The 8,443-nt window shown below is 43.5% G+C and overlaps 1 pseudogene across 1 annotated transcript; it reads left to right on the top strand.

Annotated features, from left to right (window-relative positions):
- The first annotated feature begins 547 nt into the window (after nucleotides 1–547).
- Nucleotides 548–1,635, top strand: LOC110333827 (annotated as a pseudogene). The gene has a single exon (XR_003845381.1). The product of XR_003845381.1 is annotated as an L-lactate dehydrogenase A chain pseudogene (transcript).
- Nucleotides 1,636–8,443: the final 6,808 nt, after the last annotated feature.

Genomic DNA, 8,443 nt, shown 5'->3' with positions numbered 1-8,443 from the left:
AAACAAATCTTCCTCCCAGATCTAACCATCGATTACTATATAAGAGGATTATAAAGACATTAATAATGGTGTCACACACACACACACACACACACACACACACCCATAAACAAACAGATTTATCTAGCTTGGTGGTAGTGATATACACCTTTAATCCCTGCACAAGGGAGGCTAGTCCAGGACAGCCAAGACTACATAAGAAAGCACTGTCTTAAAAAACCAAAAAAAGAAAGAAAGAAAGAAAGAAAGAAAGAAAGAAAGAAAGAAAGAAAGAAAGAAAGAAAGAAAGGAAGGAAGAAAGAAAGAAAGAAGAAAGGAAAGGAAAGGAAAGGAAAGGAAAGGAAAGGAAAGGAAAGGAAAGGAAAGGAAAGGAAAGGAAAGGAAAGGAAAGGAAAGGAAAGGAAAGGAAAGAAGAAAAGAAAAGAAAAGAAAAGAAAAGAAAAGAAAAGAAAAGAAAAGAAAAGAAAAGAAAAGAAAAGAAAAGAAGGTGCTGGAGTCACTGTCGCCAAGCCCAGGCCACGCTGCTTCTGCTCACCCGTCGCTCCCCATCGTGCACTAGCGGTCTCAAAAGATTCAAAGTCCAAGATGGCAACCCTCAAGGACCAGCTGATTGCGAATCTTCTTAAGGAAGAACAGGTCCCCCAGAACAAGATTACAGTTTTTGGTGCTGTTGGCATGGCTTGTGCCATCAGTATCTTAACAAAGGAGTTGGCGGATGAGCTTGCCCTTGTTGACGTCATGGAAGACAAACTAAAGGGCGAAATGATGGATCTCCCGCATAGCAGCCTCTTCCTTAGAAAATCAAAAATTGTCTCCAGCAAAGACTATTGTGTAACTGCAAACTCCAAGCTGGTCATCATCATAGCCTGGGCCCATCAGCAAGAAGGAGAGAGCCGACTCAATCTGGTCCAGCGAAATGTGAGCATCTTCAAGTTCGTCATTCCGAACATTGTGAAGTACAGTCCACACTGCAAGCTGCTTATTGTCTCAAATCCAGTGGATATCTTGACCTACGTGGCTTGGAAAATCAGTGGCTTTCCCAAAAGCCGAGTTATTGGAAGTGGTTGCAATCTGGATTCCGCTCGGTTCTGTTACCTGATGGGAGAAAGGCTGGGGGTTCACCCGCTGAGCTGTCACGGCTGGGTCCTGGGAGAACATGGCGACTCCAGTGTGCCTGTGTGGAGTGGTGTGAACATTGCCGGCGTCTCCCTGAAGTCTCTGAACCCAGAACTGGGCACTGATGCAGACAAGGAGCAGTGGAAGGAGGTTCACAAGCAGGTGGTGGACAGTGCCTATGAGGTGATCAAGCTGAAAGGTTACACATCCTGGGCCATTGGCCTCTCTGTGGCAGACTTGGCCGAGAGCATAATGAAGAACCTGAGGCAGGTGCATCCCATTTCCACCATGATTAAGGGTCTCTATGGAATCAATAAGGATGTCTTCCTCAGTGTCCCATGTATCCTGGGACAAAATGGAATCTCGGATGTTGTGAAGGTGACACTGACTCCTGAGGAAGAAGCCCGCCTGAAGAAGAGTGCAGATACCCTCTGGGGAATCCAGAAGGAGCTGCAGTTCTAAAGTCTTCCCACTGTCCTAGCACTTCACTGTCCAGGCTGCAGCAAGGTTTCTCTCTAGGCAGACCACACCCTTCTCATCAGAGCTGTGATCGGTACAGTGGTGTTGAGGTGGTGTGGGGAAACATCTCAGTTCCCACAGCTCTGCCCTGCTGCCATGTGGTACTTGTGTAGTGGTAACCAGGTTAGTGTGACAGTCCCACTGTCTCCAAGACACACTGCCAACTGTGCAGGCTTCGATTACCCTGTGAGCCTGCTGCATTGCTACCCTGTGCACCCTCACCAAACATACCTAGGGCAACGAGTTCCCAGTTAGCCATAACCTGGCTCCAGTGTGTACGTCCATTATGCATATCTTGTGCATAAATGTTGTACGGGATATTTTATGTATTATGTGTGTCTGTAGTGTGCATTGCAATATTATGTGAGATGTAAGATCTGCATATGGATGATGGAACCAACCATTCAAGTGTCATGCCAATGAGAACATCAAATAAACCTTGAACAGTGAAAAAGAAAAGAAAAGAAAAGAAAAGAAAAGAAAAGAAAAGAAAAGAAAAGAAAAGAAAAGAAAAGAAAAGGAATGATGTGTCAGACCAAATGATCTGTCCATTTTTCTGTTGTTAACATTAAGTGAAGGCTAATCCCACTCATTTTTTAGTTGTAAGACTTTATGCAGTACATTATGGTTACTCAATGGATGTATACCATTCACACTAATCAAACTGGATAATAAGCATTTCTGTCCTTCCAATCTTCAGTTGTGTTGGGAGTTTCCTGGTCCTCATTTATAGTCGTTTTGAAATATAGCATAGATATCTTTACTGGTTGTTGTCTGGCAGTCCTAAAAGAGAACAGGAGCCGCTTCTGTACTTAGTTTTCAGTGCCTCTTTCTGAACTTCCTCTCAGCCACCCTCCCTTATGCTTCCCATTCTGGTGGCTATGGGTATGTGTGCACAAAGCCTGGGATTTTTTTCCAAATGGAGGGGAGGGGGAGAACAAAAGGGGGAGAAGGAGGGAAGAAAGGAAGGGAGGGAGGGAAAGAAATGATCAAATTACTTTAACATTTCGGTAAGCTAACTCTAAACTCAGTGGTAAAACTTCATTCTGTTTAGTCAGGAAAGTAGGTCTTCTTCAGTCACATACTTTGAACTTGTTCCCAAATAAGATGTGTCATACCAGGCATGGTGGGACCTGAAGCAACAGTCTTCACTCCAAGGGAGGGACACAGGTCCCTCCTGTAAAAGATCATTCCCTTGCTTAAGTGAGTATATCTGATCATATTATTCAAGATCTTTCTTCTTCTAAAATCCAGAGCGATAGGATGAGGACAGCAAGAAAGAACATTTCATCAGTCAGTGAAATGACTCTACCAGCTACTCACACATCAGAATGGAGAAGATAATCCCAAGTGACAAGAAGCATCTAACTTGATAATTGGAGCATTAGGCTGAAAGTCTCCAAACCTTAGAAGCATAAGATGTGCTTTTTTGCCCCTGGCACATCATGGGTCCTGCTACTTTCTGTGAGTCTCACTTCACTAGTGAAAGATCTGAGGAGAGAGACCCTGTTGGCTCCATCTCTAAGTCATGGAGCCTGGGATAACACTCAATCAATTGCTGGTACTTTCTGGGTGACTAGTCCTATTAATTGTTCCTCTAAGAAGCAGCCTTGAAAGTGTGGAAGTGCCTTAGAAGGTGGCTGACATTCCATCTGAGATGCATATTCCCCAGTGCTAAGCAGTAAGAAGATCCCAAGAATCCTTTATTTCTCAGGACACTTTTTCTGGAAATAGGAGCCAATATTGCTTCCAGGCTTAACTAGAGTTTCTATTAGGTTGGTCCAATTTACCGTCTCTCCAGTGGGTACTCAATGTCCAGAGGCATGGGGGGAGGGCTGAAGAATCAACATCAGATGTGAGGACCATCCCAATCTTGGCCCTTGGGCAAAACACATCAACTTGAAATGGCAAAACCCCCAAGAAAGTTCATTAGAACATCTGGCACCTTATCAGGGATTTATCAAGCTTTCCCTGCGTTGATCCAAACTCTGGTTTAATGAAAATCGCCTGTTGATGGACAATGAATGCCAAAAATGTTTCCTTTTCTTCCTCCTTCTGCTCCTCCTTCTCTCCCTCCCTCCCCAGCTTTCTCTGCTATAAATGTTAACTCTAAAATAGTGAAGAAGCCTCTTATTTCCAAGCCTGCTATTGACGCTGTTTTTATCAAACATTTATGCTTAGGTTAATCACTCTGTGTCAACATAAAATAAGTGCCGTGAACATCCATCATCCCAGCGTGAGATGGGGAATTACGTGAAGTCGAATTACCCTCAACTTTTGCAACTGGGTTCTTGGCCAAGACAACATAACCTTTTGGTCTTAATTTGTATAAGTAAGAAAGGTCCTCACATGTTTTACTGAATTTTAAACTGGTAACTTTAAACCACTCACAGATTTCAATGAACTAATTGTTATTCCACTCTGTGTGTGAGATGATTTAGCTCTAGATGTTGAAATTATAATATTAAAGTAAAGATCTATATTCCAACGAGTACTGCCCATCCACATAAATCAACAATCTTTGTTCACAACCTTGGGGGGAGGGGAGGGGTAGGAGCCGTAATACCTTTGAAACATCAAAACGCCCTTCCCATATGATTACCATATGCCCCTTTACTCTGAGCTCTACTCCATTTGTATGTCTCCATTTTTGGATTCCTTCGTTTACGTGAGTAAGTTAACTTACAATGGCATCCAGTGAGATAAAGGAAAGGGAGGGGGCGTTAATCAGAGACTAAGGCACAAAAAGACTTCAGGATCAAAATTCTCGGAGGTCTAGAATGGTCTGAGGATAGAAACTCAAGAGCCCCAGTGGTCTGGAAAACATGAAAAATGCCAGAGTCTGGAAAGAGTAGTTAAAAGTCTACGTCCTGGAGAGCTGATGGGTGAGATTAGCAGATGGGAAAGATGAGTGGGCCAAAACCCACTCTGCTGGATCCTGAAATGGTGGCTACCTGCCATTAGACATGTTTCCAAACCCATAGGCTGTACAATATCAAAAGCGAAACCTAATGCAAAACGTGGACTCCAGGGGATAATGATGTGTCAACCTGGGGTCATCAGTCGTAATGAATGCGCTGGCCTGGTTGGGGTGCTGGCAAAAAGGAGGCTGTGCACATCGAGCCATGGAAACAATCTACTTGCTGCTCAGGTTTGCTGTGAACCTACAACTGCCCTAAAAGCTTATTTTTTAAAATCTAGTATAATCACTAGATTTTTTTAATGTAGCTAGCTTAAAACCATGCCATAATGAACAGGTATAAACTTGTCTAAGAGATGTGGTATCTCCCATACACTCTGAAATGCCCCCTTTTGCAACGGAAAACTGGGGCTCACTTATGACTTCATGTGTTTACTCAGTAAACAGTAAGTGGAAGAAAAAGCTAACTAGTCAAATAAGGATGGCCATTGAATCTAAAAGCCAAGATGACGGTTAGAGATTGTGAGACAAAGCCCCTTGGATGTTATAAATGTGAAAATACCTTTGGAGGTGATCGCTGTCCTCAAGAGAAACGGGGTTCTGCCTACCCACTCTGAAGTTACTAATGAATTCAACTCTGCTGAATGCCAAGAGACTGGGTCAGTGGATTTCTTTGCACGAAATCCACGTGCAAAGAATGGTGTGTTCTGACGTTTGACAAAGGCACGGGGACTTCATGCTCAGGGAGCAAAGAATGTACCGGCCTTGCCTGCTCAGCCTCCGGAGGAGAAGCATGATGTTATGTCCCACATTGTCTTATACTTCTATCCTGTCTATAGCCCCATGTACATTCTAGGCTGTCTGGTTGGCTGTCCTTCACTTCCCTTCTTCCCTTACTTTTAAACTCACTTTTTCATTTCACCAGCCGCGTATAGTCACATTATGAAAACTTTAAAGGCTTTTTAAAAGCTTTTCACCCAAGCTTCCCACAACTCCCCAACCTGCACATTGCCTGAGAACCATTTGTCTACGCAGCTTCTCTAAAGACCAACCTCAGGAGCCTCCACTCGAGATGAAGTCTACTTGGAGTACACCGTGTGCTGCCTTCCCTTCAGAAGTGGCTAAGTTAAAAGCCATTGAAGTTATAAATTAAAAGAAAGATACTGACCAAATGCGGTTTGTGTGCCTCCTTGATGAAAAACAAACAAAAAAACAAACAAACAAAAAAACAGTAGCACAATAAGAGGACATGCAGAGGCCATGGCAAATGTGAGCCCAGATTGGGACATGCTGTTGTCAATAAGGGATGACATGCAACGATGGACTCGTGCCCATGTACTTATGAATCCCTATATCTTTAAGAGTGTGAACCCATAATGGACCCATAATGAAGAAAATGACACAAAACCTGGGATTTGTTTCAAAATGGCACTGGGCAGGGGAGAGTGGGTAGAAATGCGACTGGAACAGGCCTGATCATGAATGCGTGGATAATGGTCCTTGAGTCTGCCTGGAGGATCGCTGGAATTTTGCTTCTGTATAGTCTTGGAATTTTCCATAACAAAATTAAAAAAAAAAAAAGGAAGAAAGAAAGAAAGAAAGAAAGAAAGAAAGAAAGAAAGAAAGAAAGAAAGAAAGAAAGAAAGAAAGAAAGAAAGAAAGAAAGAAAAAAAGCATGCGGCTCTGGCCATTTCCCTGGCCCCACCTTGAATTCTTGCTGTCCTCCTGACCTGATAAGTTCAGGATACTTGAGGAGTCTGAGGATGTGTGATAGGTTTGGCAAGTAGACCTGGGAAGGGACATGGGGAGTCTAGGTGACACCAGTATGTCATCTGACAGCTCTGCCAAGTTCCAAGCTGGAACATTGGGGAACTGTGAATGACATCCTTGCAGCGACAGCTCAAAAGCTCCTGTCATCTTTGGGTAGGATAAATTCCTACATTCTGACTGAATTCTAAACATCTACACACATCTCTGCTCTGTTGTGAAGAGGTGGCCATGTGAAGACTTTAGGACAGCCAGGCTCTGCAAACGCATAGGGTAATTCTGCCTGGAATGCGGTGACCCGACACGCAACTCTGGGAGCAGATGTGGCTGAGCAGGGCCCGGGACTTTGCCCAGGAGTAAGCAGATGAGTGGAATATTTACTTTGAAAAGTAGCCTCTGTGGATGGGAAATGATTAATTCAACCATGAGGAATTTAGAATTCTACAGGGTGATGCCCTCAGGAAGAGAAGGCCCCCGTGAGAGGAGCTGGTTGAGAAAGCTCTGTGGTGTCTGGGCACAGGGAAGTCCTTTCCTTCCCACACTCACAGGACCTGAATAGAGAGGAGCTGTGGCAAGAAGGGAGGAAGGATCTGCTTACCTACTTTGAAGAAAGTATCAAGGGAAATTTCCAAGAGAGGGAAAGTCTACAGGGTGGAAGGAAATAGCTGGAACAGGAGTTCCAGTTAAAGCTTAATATCTCCAATATTTATCTCCAGTTAAGGTTCAATATCCAGAATATCTAAAGAATTCCTACACCACATTTTAAAAAGGCAACCCAATCCTGAGACAGAAAAAGGACTCCCATGTCTCTTTGAGGAAGACACACAAGTGTCCATTTTGCCAGTGAAATGATGCCAGCATCCTTGAGCACCAGGGACATGCAAATGGAAGCCACAAGGACATATTGCTTTATGTCCTCTGAGATGACTGTAATAATAGTGTTTTAACATGGAAAACAAACAGTGGTGAGAATATGGAGAAATGAGAGCCCTCTTACATGGCTGGGGGGAGCTTGGGATGGCACAGCTGCTGTGGAAACAGTATAGCAATTCCCCAGGAAAGCTAAACATAGAATTACCATGTGAACTCTGAGGGTCTGAAAGCTAGGCTTGAAAAAGTAATTAGGCATCAGTCTTGACACCATGTGTCCATTAACAAACACATGGATAAACAAAATGCAGAATGAATGCACAGTGAAATACTATTCGGTCATTAGAAACAATGGATGTGGGTGAAGCTTGAAAAGCTTAAGCTAGGAAGTCAAATGTACAAAAATGCAAGTATTATCTGACCCCTCCTCCACGAAATACTAAGATAGGAAAACATGCAAATAGAAAGTAAAGGTTACAAGTGGGCTAGGGAAGGGTTAAGCAGAGCCTATTTGTGATTATGAAAATCTACTAAAAATAGATACAGCGGTGATGGTTATATAACACTGCAAATATAACTAATGCTACAGAACTGTACAAGATTGTTAAAATAGCATACATATATTTTACTACATTTAAAAAATATTATAGTTTTTTTAAAAAGATTGTACACTTGAAAGCAGGTGAATTTTATAAGATGTGACTTATATCTCAATAAAGATATAAACTTTAAAACCAACCGAAGCATATGCTGCTAGCCTGGTGCCTTTCAAGGCTATGACTCAAGGAAGGATGTAGTCACCTGGCACCTGGTGTTACATGAACCCCAGTGGTGATTTCTGGTCCTCAGGACTCCACGCAGACACTTCTCTGTGCTCTGGGAGTGAAGTTCACTGTGCCCTGTCCAGACATGTTGCTGAGTCAGGATCAGAGGCAAGAGTGCTTCTTCACTTCTCTCCTGCTTGGCGGGAAGAGCCCTGCTCTGGGCCTTCTTAGCCCCTTTGCCAACACAGACCAGCTTGCTTCTCATCCTGATGAATTTGAACAATGAAACCGTGTACTCATCCTTAAACAAGATGTGCTGCTGGGGGCAGTGGATACCTCTAGGGAGGACTGGCTTTCATCCTTCTTACACAACACAGACTGGTGGGGGAAAAGCCAGGGTCCTGTGAAGATCAACCTTGTGTTTCCACTGTGGTCTGCTGCTCCCTGCCCCCAGCCTCTTCTCTCAGAAGCTGTTCTTCTGCTCCAA

This window comes from Mus pahari, chromosome 16 (genome assembly GCF_900095145.1).
Source record: "Mus pahari chromosome 16, PAHARI_EIJ_v1.1, whole genome shotgun sequence".
Taxonomy (NCBI): domain Eukaryota; kingdom Metazoa; phylum Chordata; class Mammalia; order Rodentia; family Muridae; genus Mus; species Mus pahari.
Note: the sequence above shows the minus strand (reverse complement) of the source record. Positions and strands in the feature narration are given on the sequence as shown.